At 48.2% G+C, this 13,727-nt stretch overlaps 1 long non-coding RNA gene across 1 annotated transcript in view; it reads left to right on the top strand.

Moving 5' to 3' along the window:
• The first annotated feature begins 7,558 nt into the window (after positions 1-7,558).
• Positions 7,559-13,727, top strand: part of LOC147662132 (uncharacterized) — a 178,376-nt gene continuing 172,207 nt past the window's right edge. The window contains exon 1 of the long non-coding RNA XR_015305969.1: positions 7,559-7,693. This is a non-coding gene — a long non-coding RNA (uncharacterized LOC147662132). The remainder of the gene's footprint in view (positions 7,694-13,727) is intronic.

The following is a 13,727-nucleotide window of genomic DNA, read 5'->3' as shown; positions in this document are numbered from 1 at the left end:
ACTAGCATGCATCAACACATCTTACTAAATGATGCTGCAAAGAAACGGTACCTGAAATTTCACAGTAGTTTAGCAAAATGTATTTTTTTCCTATTTTCATTTTTTAGGAACACTTTATATTGAAAGCAAAGGGTCATTAATCTTGCTCTCAAGCTTCTGCAAATATTTGCATCTAATCAGAGAGCATTCTGGGAGCATTATGCATAGCCTCATATTGCTAAACTTTGAAACCTTGAGTACACATTTTTATACTGCAACCACTGTCAGTAGTGCAGATAGAACTTACATTTACTTAGAGCACTCACCCTAATAATAAAGGCTTTCAATTAATGAACCATAAATAAAATTTTGAACAGCATTAATATAGGCACACAAATAATAACCCGACTTCAGGCTGTGCCCTTCCCTGGCCCTTAATGTGCTACTGCAAACTGGCAGCCAAAAGATTTTTGCTGCAGGCAGTTGGGCCTACTTGTCCCAAGGACAAAATGCACATTAAAACTTGTTGCCCTTGACCCCAAACAATATGTCCTGGGCGTCGGGCTATAGGAATTCCACATCCCTGCAGATCACAGCCACAGTTGCACTGCTTCATCCATAGCCTGCTGAGCTGCTCCGTGTCATGCCGGCTTCACCTGATTTCATCAACCCCTCTAGGCTGACCCACACAGCCTAAGACTAATCGCGGCTCCCACACCAGACCCCATGGGCCCAGGTCAATCTCCTCACCCGTACCATCCCAGAGTCTTACACTCTCCCCTCTTGCATTGCACCTGTAGTTACAGATGTAACTGAATAAACAACTAGTACTGCGGGAATGACAGATATTCTGGGACTGAATTCGCAGATGTGTGCATGTTCACAAGTGTTCGCCAGTTTAATGTGTGCTGTGTTACAGGTGTGGTCTGGAAGTGCTTAGTAATGGTAAGTGGTGTAAGTGCAGGATGAGAAGAGTAAGTGCAGGGTGAGTAGTGTGTCGGTGTGAACTTGGTGACCATCGTGCTCTTGTGAGTGGATGAGGAGAGTAAAAGATGAGCTTGTGTTAGAATTCGGTGACCAGCCTGCTCTTGTCAGTGTTTGGGGCAAGAAAAAGGTATTGTATTGCATTGTAATTGCATTTGGATAGTGCTTACTACTCCTGATGAGGCGTCAAAGCACTTTTTCTGTGAGTAGCACGCTACTCCGGGACCCAGAGAGGATTAGTGTTGAATTAGTATAGTGAAACATGCAAGTAAAATTTTAAGTGGTTGATAGGTTAGTCAGTTATTTGGATTCGGAAGGATAGCAGAAGAAAAAAGGTTTGTATTTTTGTAGCGCTTGTTACCCCTGATGGGGTGTTGAAGCACGCTACTCCGGAAACCCATAAAGGATTAGTGGTGAATTAGTATGAAGAAATATGAAAGTAATTTGAGTGGTGGATATTAGTCAGTTATTTGGAGTGAGAAGGATAGCGGAGGGATAGAAGGGGAAGAAAGGTTTGCATTCATATAGCACCTTTTACCCCTGATGGGTTTTGAAGTGCTTACAGGCGAGTAGCACGGTACTGCAGAACCCATTAAATTAAGGATTAGTGTTGAAAATTAGACTAGTGAAAGATGAAGCCATTTGAGTGGTGGATATGTTATTCAGTTATATGGATAGAGAAAGGTAGGTGGCGGGATAGAAGAGGGAAAGAGGTTTGTATTTATATAGCGCTTGCTACCCCTGATGTGGTTTTGAAGCGCTTTTTTGGCAAGTAGCGCACTAATCTGTAACCCATAAGGATTAGTGTTGAATTAATATGGTGAAACATGAAATTGATTTGAGTGGTGGATATGTAACTCAGTTATTTGGATTGAGAAGAGTTGGGGAGGGGTAGAAAAGGGAAAAGGGTTTGCATTTATATAGCACTTGTAACCCTGATGGGGTGTTGAAACACTTTATTGGTGAGTAGCATGCTACTCTGGAACCCATAAAGGTTGGTGGTGAATTAGTATAGTGGAATATGGAATTTGAGTAGTGAACATGTTAGTCTGCTATTTTGATTGAAATGGTTAGTGGAGGGATAGAAGAGGGATAGAAGAGTGAAGGATTTGGTTGTTTTTTATTTTGTTTTAAGGTCATAGCAGTAGGGGGAGGCTTTTGGATGAGTAAAGGGGTTTTTGGAGGGGAAGAGTCAGTGGGAAGAGTTTAGAAAGGTTCGTTTTGAGGGATCGGTATATTAAGAGGTGTGAGATGATGCCAGGAGGGGTAGAGTAGGAGAGAGTCTAGAAAGGGTTATTTTGGGGATCATAGTGGTATGGGGTATGGGATAAATTAGAGAGTGGATGCAGAGGATATATTGATAGATGTATAAGGTGAGAGATAGGGTAGTGCATTGGAAAGAGTAGTAGAAAAGACGTTTGAGATGAGTCAGAAAGTTGGGCTAGAAGATATATTGAGAGAAGCATAGGCTGAGAAATAGGGTAGTGCATTGGAAATGCTAAATTAGAAGAAAGCGATAAATATATAGATCCATAAGTACATTGAAAGTATATAGATGCATAAAGGTAGTAAGTATATGTAGATTAAAGATATTGATAGAGGTAGAGGATGAGAAATAGGGTAGTGCATTGGATATGCTTTTTCAGGAGAAAAGTAAGACACACAGATCCAAGGGCATGGAAGGTACATAGATGCACAATGGAAGCAAGTACATGTAGACCAAAGATGACATTTTCTTTTTACAACATGATTATTCTACATGTTTATACAAAGCAATACACAAAGATAGGTACATATCTATAGTGAAAAGAAATGCTTATATACAGAGGGATATGCTGTAAATTTCTGTTTGCGTATGGTGCTTATGTGGGGAAGAGCCAATTCTTGAGTAGTGTTCTGAAGATAAGGTGGGTATCAGTGGATCTTCTGTTGGGGGTAAAGAGTTCCATAGTTTGGCTGCTTGAACAGAGAAGGATATGCCACCCATGGTTTTTTCTTGTATCTTGGGATTTTGAGGCGAGATGCCCCTTTAGAGCGGGGGTTCCTTTATTCCTGAGGAAGAGCGGTCCCATTCCATGAACTGCTTTGTGGGTGATACAAAGTAGCTTGAACGTGGATCTTCTGGCGGGGACCGCGCGTACGCACAGCGGGCATGCGCAGAGAGTGCGCCGATTGCGCGCCAAAGACAAGCCCGTCTACGCCCGTCCACGCCTGGACCGCGCCCAGCGCCAGAACCCCTGGACACCGCCGGAGCCAGCCCACCCGATGGAGATACGAGGCCACCACCCTCCACGCACTCAACACCGGCCGACAGCCAGCCTGCTACCGAGCCACCCCGAAATGCACCCACGGAGCATTCACCTGCCGGGCCTGCAAGTTCACCTGCCTTCGGTCCGGCACCGCGCCCGCCAGTACCGGCGCCAACCACAACCACCTCGAATGCATCCTGCTCAACACCCGCTCAGTCCACAAACACGCCGCCGTACTCTGGGACCTCCTTGACTCCACAGCGCCGGACGTCGCCTTCCTCACGGAAACCTGGATGAACGCCTCCTCAGCCCCCGACATCGCCATAGCCATCCCAGACGGCTACAAGATCATCCGGAGGGACCGCGTCAACCAAGCCAGAGGGGGCATCGCCATTGTCCACAAACACCATCCACATCACGACCGACAACAACGACGCCATCACCACCGCCGAGCACCATCACTTCAAGATACACACTGACCCCAAGACCACCCTCAGAGGTACCCTCATCTACAGACACCCGGGACCACGCACCCACTTCAGCGAAGCCATCGCAGACTTAATCAGCCCGCTCGCTCTCGCCTCCTCCGACTACATCCTCCATAGGGGACCTCAACTTCCACCTGGAGAACAACAAGGACAACAACACCACCTCCCTGCTAGACAACCTCGGACTCAAGTAACTGGTCAACACCCCCACCCACCGAGCCGGCCACACGCTCAACCCCGTCTACTCCAGCAACCACGTCTCCTTCAACCACGCCACCGAACTTCACTGGACCGATCACAGCTGCGTCCATTTCAACTTCAGGAAAACGACCCACCACCGCCCGCAACAAGCCCCCCGAAGATGCTGGAGCAAGATCACCACCGACCAGCTCACCACCTCCCTGAGCCAAAACCCACCCACCAACACTACGGACCCCAACGAAGCAACCCGTAACCTCACACAGTGGATCACTGACAGCGCCGATGCCCTCGCACCACTGAAGAACCTCCCAAGCAACCCTCACAGCAAAAAAGCCTCTTGGTTCACCAACGATCTCAAAGACTTCAAGAAATCCTGCCGTGCCCTCGAAAGCCTGGCGCCACGACCAATCAGCGGAAAACATGACATCCCTCAAGAACGCCATCCGCGAACACCACCAGCTGATCCGCACCACCAAAAGGTCATCCTTCAAAGAACGGCTAGACAACCACGCCCACAACACCAAGGAACTCTTCAGCATTGTGAAAGAGCTTTCCAACCCCAACGCCAGCAACAACGACATCACGCCATCACAAGACCTCTGCAACTCCCTTGCCACGTTCTTCCACCGCAAGATCGCTGATATACACGACAGCTTCGGTACTCAGACCACAGACCCTACCCCCGAACCAGCCCCCCCCCACCACCACCCTCCGCACCTGGACCCCCGTCAGTATGGAAGACACCACCCACACGATGAACACCATACACTCAGGCTCCCAGCCGACCCCTGCCCACACCACATCTTCAACAAAGCGGACTCCATCATCGCACCCCAACTCCGGGACATCATTAACAACTCCTTCGCATCCGCCACCTTCCCGGAGAGCTGGAAGCACACGGAGATCAACGCCCTCCTGAAGAAACCCACCGCAGACCCCACTGACCTCAAGAACTTCCTCCGCCCCATCTCGCTCCTCCCCTTCCCCGCAAAAGTAATCGAGAAAACCGTCAACAAGCAGCTGACCGCCTTCCTCGAGACGAACGGCTCCCTCGACCCATCGCAGTCCGGATTCAGAGCGAACCACAGCACCGAGACCGCCCTCATCCCAGCCACCGACGACATCAGGACCCTGCTGGACAGCTGGGAAACTGCCGCCCTCATCCTCCTCGACCTATCGGCTGCTTTCGACACGGTCTGCCACCACACCCTGACAACCCGCCTCCACCACGCCGGAATCCAAGGAAAGGCCCTGAAATGGATCACCTCCTTCCTCTCCGACAGAACCCAAAGAGTCCGTCTCCCCCCCCTTCCGCGCAGCAGCCACCAAGGTCCTCTGCGGCGTACTCCAAGGCTCCTCGCTCAGCCTTACCCTCTTCAATGTCTACATGAGCTCCCTCACAGCCATCGCACGCAAGCACAACCTCAACATCATCTCCTACGCCGACGATACCCAACTGATCATCTCCCTCACCAATGACCCCGCCACTGCCAAGGCCAGATTCCAGGAGGGTATGAAAGACGTCGCAGAATGGATGAAGCTCAGCCGGCTGAAACTGAACACAGACAAGACGGAAGTCCTCGGCCCATCCATCTCCTAATGGGACGACTCCTGGTGGCCCCCGGCTCTGGGCACCCCCCCAAGCCCACGGACCACGCACGCGGCCTGGGTTTCATCCTAGACTCCTCCCTCACGATGACCAGGCAAGTCAAAGCCGTCACCTCTTCCTGCTTCAACACCCTCCGCATGCTCCGAAAGATCTTCCGTTGGATCCCCACTGGAACCAGGAAGATGGTCACCCAGGTCCTCGTCACCAGCCGACTGGACTACAGGAACGCTCTCTACGCAGGGACCACTGCCAAACTTCAGAAAAGACTCCAGCGCATACAGAACGCATCCACACGACTCGTCCTGGACATCCCCCGACACAGTCACATCTCCTCCCACCTGAGACCTGCACTGGCTCCCAGTCAGCAAGAGGATCACGTTCAGACTCCTCACCCACGCACACAAAGCTCTCCCCAACATGGGTCCCGAATACCTCCACAAGCGCCTCACGTTCTACACACCTACCCGCCAGCTCCGCTCCGCCAGCCTCGCCCTCGCCGCCATTCCACGTATCCGCAGAACCACCACCGGAGGAAGATCCTTCACCTACCTAGCGGCCAGGACGTGGAACACCCTCCCCACCCACCTACGGCTGACCCTTCTTCTGTCTGCGACTTTGCAGACAAAGGCTCAGCTCATAAAGTGAAAAGGAAAGTAAATAAGTAAAGGAATGTGTGAATGGCTGGATGGATTACTGAAAGAATGAATGGATGAATGAAAGGGTAAATGGATAGATAATGAAAGGATGAATGGATGAGTGAATGAGTGGAAGTATGGATGAGAGAAAAGGTAAATAGATGGATGTATGGGTGGAAGGGTAGATGATGGGCGAGTGAATGGGTGTTTGGATGAGTAAGTGAATGGATGGCTGGATGGGTGAAAGGGTAAATGGCTGGATGGGTGAGTGAATAGATGGATGGAGGACTGTACGGATGGATGGGGTGAAAGGGTGGTTAGATGAATGATGAATGAGTGAAAGGGTGGATGAAGGGATGGATGAGTGAAATGATGGATGGAAGGATATATGGTGGATAGGTTTGCAAATAGTTGAATATGTTTGGATATAGATGGGCACACAGATGGAAGGACAGAATGAATGGTGAAAGATTGAATGATGGATGAAAGAATGATTACACCTTGTAGCACCCATTATCTTATGTAACCTTTCCTATACATTGACTTTCACGTTAATATGAGTCATTGTCTCTATATAATGTGTGTGTGATGTAACGTACTCCGACACCCTGCCCTACATACTTGGGATGAGTAACACTTTAAAAGAAATTAAATACACATGAGAGACGGTCTAAGTGAAGATGAGGGGAACCAATGGAGGGTGGCAGCAAGGCCGGACTGGCCGGACCGGGCATTTCACTGGGAGGGGAGCAGTTTTGTTACTGGGGGCTGGCACTGCAAAACTTCTTGTATATCCAGTAGTTTGCAATCAACAATAAAAGCAGCCTCACTTATATTCAGATGTGGTTCACCATTGTCTGGTCACTAATGTACCTGCTGGAGCGAGATGCAAATTTTGAATCGTCTAAGGTAGCAAGCTGCGGCCATACTGAAAAACTGTGACGTGCATGATTGTCTCACCCTAATATAAGTTTATTTTGACTTGTACTTAGGTGGTTGTCTATTTACTTACTTATATAATATTGCGCAACCACCTTTGACGTGTCTGTAAAACTTACCTTTTGTGCCGAACTTTCGTCCTGAATTTTGACCTTTTGTCCTGAATTTTTATCCTGAATTTTATCCCTTTGTCCTGAATTTTCACACTCACCGTCCTGAATTTACACCTATGCCAGTTGGGTCAACCTAGCTCCGACGCGCCGATTTCGATTATTTCATTTTTTAAGGAAAGCTGGTCCCCCGGGCCCTACACCACCTGACCTGAGGCTGTCACCTGACCAACCATTAAGATGATGGTGTAGACGTGCGGCGCGCAGCGCGCAGATGTCACCGCCTCTGCGTCTGCGCGCCGCTTTTTTTTTAAATTGTGGGATGGTCTCCTGGCTTTCTCGTAGAGAAGTCATGCGCATTAGGGAGGAAAGTGCGCGTGATTTTGAGCTCAGGTCGAGGCAAGTATTCAGAGGCTAGAAAGGGAGACAGACGGGGAAAGCCAGGAAAGAACGGTACCCCGTAATTTAACTTCCCCCTTCTACAGACTGCTGCCCGCAGGTGAGTACACCAAATGTGATTATGCAAAGTAATGTGGGCCAGATAATCGCGGCAGTATATGTTTGGATACAGCCCATTATTGCAGGAACACTGCCGCCCACAAACACGACTAGGGGCAGAAGGACAGGTGGGGTCAGAGGTCAAGAACAGATTCAGATGGTAGTTAGCTGTTGAGCAAAAGAGGCCGGGGAGTGAGGGGTCAAAGGTAAGAAAAGGACCTCCTGGAGCTCCATATTTCGGACTCCGAGTGCATTAGCAATCTCTGGAGCACTCTCGCTGGCCCGGCTCACGCACCAAGAAGCCTGAGTTCCACTTCCAGGCGCACAGATCCACGCGCGCCGCAGCAATGGACTCATGTGGTCTAGCGAGGCCCAACACTTCCTTAATAGCGCTATGTGGGCCGGTGATAAACCATCAATTTGTCGATTGTGTTTTGTAAATAGCTATACAGCTGGCTATTGCGCTTGGGCGAACACATGGCTAGATGGCAGTGTGGTTTGGATGGGCAAGCGATTTGATGGTAGTGCTAGTGGTTAATGCTAATAATGCGGTATGGGTGGACACAGTTCCCTTTGGGCAGCTCGTGTGGAGACATGGTAGTCTGGATTGAAATTGCACATGCCCAGAGGGTAGCGTAGCGTGAAAGGACACATGTTTGGAAAGTAGATGGTTCAGACGCCACATGACTGGAGGGCGGTGCGGTTGGGCTGGAACGATAATGGCCTTTGGATTGTGTGTCTGGGGAATCCTGTTCATGTCACTACCCATAGCCTCTGGCAGTGCCCTTGGCATGAACAGGATTGCACAGACACACATTCCAAAGGCCAAAAATAAACATGCAGTTCTACGATGAGACCACAGTTCAACACAGTGCTACTTAGAAAAGCACACAGCAGATGGCAGTGCCAGTTGGATGGGCCCATGACTGTAAGGTAGTGCAGGTTACTGTGGCCTTGGCTGTCTTTTAGCAGATTTTGTGTTGGTTCGTGGCTAGATAATATTGGTGTGGGAACTGGCCCCGGAGCAATGTTCGGTAAGTTTCATGTTTACACAGAGTGAAGTTTTGTTAGACTTATGAATGGATGGGTGAACTCTTGGCCTGTGGTTGGATACAAGTGTTTTTTTTATCCCATGCCATGACTAGCTCTATTGTGATTTGTTGTTTCACTGCTGGATTTAGTGCTCTCTTGATGGGCCTAGTTCTTGATAACAGTACTGTTTCCGTGGGGGTGCATGGCTGGATGTAGTTTGGTTTGAAGAGGCACATGGCTCAAAGTGCTGATTCTCCGGGTCCACGGCTACCTGCACTACCACTTGTATGGACCTTTGAATGATTGGCAGTTAGTTGCATTTGTTTTAATGCCCTATTGGTAGGCCCACTGGAATTACACAATTGTGCAGCTGCAGTGATTTTCACATAATTAAGGAATTGCGCATTATCCACATAATCCATCATCTGCTGCATAATCTGCAGATTTTAACAACAAAAACCTTTTGGGGTAGCTCAAACGGTTCAAAAGTTACTGTAAATGTTGTATACTTAAGCGCACAGCTGCCCACACCGCGGGCGTCCCGGCGCTGTATACCGCTGGGGAACCCGTCCTGGCTTTCCCTGTGAGATGGTCCCTTCTGGGCACCCCCAAGGTGAGACCAGGCATCCCTGGCGCTTAATCTTCACAACGGCCCCTTCAACAAGCTATTGCCCAGAGTGGGACCCAAGGTTAGAGTAGGCGCCGAGGCGAATTATCAGGCCCGCGGACATTTTGACCCAAGACCCTGCAGCGTTGGGAATCGAACCCTGGCCCCGGGCCGATCTCAGCTTCCGGGTCTGCCGCCTCTAACCATTGAGCCACACTTCTCCACTAACCATTGAGCCACACTTATCCAAAAATGCACGGGCGCCTGCTGCTGCACAGTGGAAGGCCCTTTGCAAAGCTGGACTGGTCACATTTCTGTTGCTTACCGTTATATTTGGGTATTAAACGGGTACTAATGAGGTGCAACCATTATCCCGATAGTGTTCACAAGTTTAAAAACGATGAACTAATACAATTACAAAATGTGCCGCGTTATGCCACAGTTTGCCTTTTCTTGCCACATAATTTACTCAACCCTGCCACATAGTTTGGCCCTCTCCTCCTGCATAATTCCAGTGGCCCTTCCTATTGAGTAGGTGTGCATTGCTATAGATGTGTCTATGGCTGCATGTACTGTGTTTTGGATGGCCCTTGGATGGATGTGGTGTTTTTTCTTTTTTACAGACCCCCTGGCTGAAAGTGCCGCTTGTAAGAATTTGTAGATGAATAGAGTAGTGCCGCTTGCATATGTACATTGCTCAACGGTAATGCTATTTTGATTGGTGAATTGTTGGATGTGGGTGGCACCTCTGTTTGGATAGGTCCACTTTTGGATGGTACAGCTGGTAAGATCGCCCCATTTTCGATTAGCAATGCTGCTTGGATTGGTCCAATCGTATGCAGTATTACATAGTAGATCGACCTATTGTTGAATGGCAGTGCTGTTTGGATCGGTTTCTTGCTGGATTGTAGTGATTTGTGGATCAGTCCGTTCTGGGATGCTTGTGTTTGGATGGGTACGCTGTTGAATGGCAGTGCTGTGTTCATCGGTTCATTGTTGGTTCATAGCACCAGTTAGATGTGCTTCAACTCTCTATTAAAGTGCTATGGAAGATTAGCTCATTCGTAGCCTAACCAAAAGGTTGTGCACATTCTTGCCCTCGGTAGTAGTGCTGTTTGGATTGGTCTAGTTGAGGCTTCATCCCCGTGCTGTGTGCTGGTTCTGTGGTGAAAAGCAGTAGTATTTAAGCCACATGGTTCGATTGTAGCTGGGCTCACAGTGCTGCCATCTCTCGCTCTCTCCCTCCCCCTCTCTCTCCCTCTCTCTCTCCGCCCCCTCTCTCTCCCCCCCCCCCCCCCCTCTCTCCTTCTCTATCCCCATATCTCTCTCGCTCTCTATCCTTTTCTCACTCTCTCTCCATTTTTTAGTGTACTCTGTAGGAATGTTGTCTGTGATTTATGACCGAGTATCCTGGTGCTCTATAAGGTAATCGTTTACTATGCTTTAAAAGTTAATACAATCTAATATGTAATGAAAAATGTGTTGGAAAATGCTTTGTTTTGGCCTTTCTGTCTCACAAATTTTCTTCAACCCCCCCTCAAACTCCCCTTAGTAGTGGTTGCTCACTGCGCTTGCTCGCTACACACCATGTGGGGGCTGGTCTCACTTTTACTTTGTTCTCTGATTCACTACTTGTGTCTATTTTTTATGTTCTATGAAAGAATGTCTATGGGTACGTATGACTGGGTAGGTATCCTGATGTTCTTTAAGGTCATAATCTACTATTTACTGTGCTTTGAAAGTTGATAAAATTTGAATATGTAATGAAAAATGTGCTGTAAAATTCACCATTTTGTCAGTCGTTTTCCAAAATGTCCCCCAAACCCCCCTAGTAGCGGTCGGGCTCGCTCGCTATGCGCCAGACGGGGGCTGGTCTGCCAAAATTTGCCAGGGCTGCTTTCAGTTCCCTGCCCGGCCCTGCCTTTGTCTTAATATACTGCACCCTCGCCTGTTTCGCTGGTTTCTAGATTCTGGATGTATGTTTTTTTCTTGTCTGTCTGGCTCGAGCTCAGCATCATGGTGAAGATTTCATGATACTGTCTAATATATTACATGTGCGTGGCGAACGTCTGGTTAACGTTTACATTTACTTTTTTGCCCTGACCTTCGTGATTTCAGTTGATTAAAAGTTGCATCTGCTCCTGGCTGTGGTTGCGGAGCTGTGATCGACAACTTCTGATATATAATAATAAAAAGCAAGCTCTTCTTTAGCTGCTGGGCATGTGGGGATGTAACTCCCAGCGCACCCCCCGCCCGCCCTTTTTGTGGCAAGTCCAAGCTATGGAGTCGTTTTGTGCTTAGCTACTGCATTAGTCTCCATGCGCTGGGTCTACCCCTCTCATGACACTGCTTTCACATTTACTTTAGAGTTTTGCTGTCACTCCTGCTTGGGAATGACTGTTTGCTACTTGTACAGCACACACATTCAATTTATCAGCTCATTTTCTTCAGGGTTCAGTTTCCCATCGCCAGTTGAATGACTTAAGTTTCTTGGATTTAGAAGTATGTTTCCTTTCTCTCCCATCCTTAATGAAAGGTTAGATATTTCGTGTAGTAAGTACTCAACAGAATAGCACTTGCGAGAAACATGCAAGAGGACATTTTCAGAGTATTTTTCATTGTGGTGTAAGGGTGAGGCTTATTTTGTTCCTTGGTGCAACCTACAATATATATGTTTGATTTCTTTTGAGACTCCTTTGGTGCCTTCTAGCATCCATTTCAGGCATGCAGGCGTATGTTCCTCTTGTGCTGTCATAATGTTGGCAGTAGCTTTTAACACACCCTGGAATGCCATAAGCCTTTAGACATTTATCCCTTGATGGTATACTTCATTCCAGCGCCCTTAAGCAATCCACATGCCTCATTGTTTTCTCCTCCTGTCCGCCGTATTATGCTACTCTGTCCATGGAAATAAGTTATAAACTGCTATAAAGCTGCCAGAGATGCAGCTTTAGTTTTTCGAGTTTTTCGAAGCTATGCGAGCTGTGTAAGCTGTGAAAGCTGTGAAAGTCATGTGAGGAATGATGGCTGTGAGGGCTGTGAGAGCTGTGAGAGCTGTGAGAGCTGAGGGCTGTGAGAGCTGAGGGCTGTGAGAGCTGAGGGCTGTGAGGGCTGTGAGGGCTGTGAGGGCTGTGAGGGCTGTGAGGGCTGTGAGGGCTGAGGGCTGTGAGGGCTGTGAGGGCTGTGAGGGCTGTGTAAGAAATTTGAGCTGCGAGAGCTGTTTGAGCTGTTTGAGCTGTGATCCCGGAAGTCTAATGGAAGTGCACTCCAGTTTTCGAAAGGATTAATTGTGGATATTTGTATTTAGTCACCCACTCCTGTTCTATGCAAAGATTGGAATTGGTTCAAATCAAGCTCAATGCTCGTGGTATGTCGATGATAAAATCAAAGGGGCCCCTGTACAAACTGGGTATTCACCCTGGGGAGATAGCACCTGTCTCTTAAGCACTCAAGAAAACGTGTCAAAAACACACATTTCACCACCGCTGATCCTAACCCAGGACTGACTCACCGCGCACTGTGTATTCATCTATGTTTGATTTAATCCCATGTTAATGGGAGACAGTTGATAGTTAATCACCGCTGGACGTCACTACCCCTGATTTAAAGAAACCACGTAAGACGCTGTCTAGCTGGCAAGACGGCTCAGCGAGTACTATAAATTGGTAAAGATTAACACCTGGTGTTTACAGTCATTAGAAGTATTGTCAAGTGGTATATAAAACATTATAATTGATACATAGTCTAAAATGTTGTCTTTGATCTTGCATTACATTCACGACTGAGCTGTGAGAGTTGTGTGTTACAGCTGTTTGAGCTGTGACAGCTGTTTGAGCTGTTTGAGCTGTGTGGGCTGTGTGGGCTGTGTGGGCTGTGTGGGCTGTGACGGAAATTTGAGCTGTGAGCCGTGAGGGGAATGAGAGATGTCTGAGCTGTGTGGACTGTGAGCTGTTTGAGCCACCACATCCACAACCACCACATCCACCACCACCACCATATCCACATCCACCACATCCACATCCACCACATCCACATCCCCCACATCCACATTCCTCCACATCCACATCCACCTCCACCTCCACCTCCACCTCCACCTCCACCTCCACCCCCACATTCACCCCCACATTCACCCCCACATTCACCCCCACATCCACCTCCACATTCACCCCCACATCCAACAACACCAGATCCACCATCACCACATCTATGTGTGGGTGTATGTGTGTGTGTGGCTCTCTGTGTGTGAGTGTGGGTGCAAATGCAATAGGTCTCGCATTTGCAAGAGATTAAGCTATTGGCATTGTAAATGACAATGCAATTAAAAAAACATTTTTTTTGGGCCTTGTCCTGAGAAATTCTACTATTTGTATATACATGTATATAGAGAACTCTAGAG

The sequence above is a fragment of the Lissotriton vulgaris genome, unplaced genomic scaffold, assembly GCF_964263255.1.
Source record: "Lissotriton vulgaris unplaced genomic scaffold, aLisVul1.2 SCAFFOLD_1499, whole genome shotgun sequence".
Lineage (NCBI taxonomy): Eukaryota > Metazoa > Chordata > Amphibia > Caudata > Salamandridae > Lissotriton > Lissotriton vulgaris.
The sequence above is the reverse complement of the archived record's forward strand: the minus strand, read 5'-3'. Positions and strand labels throughout refer to the sequence as shown.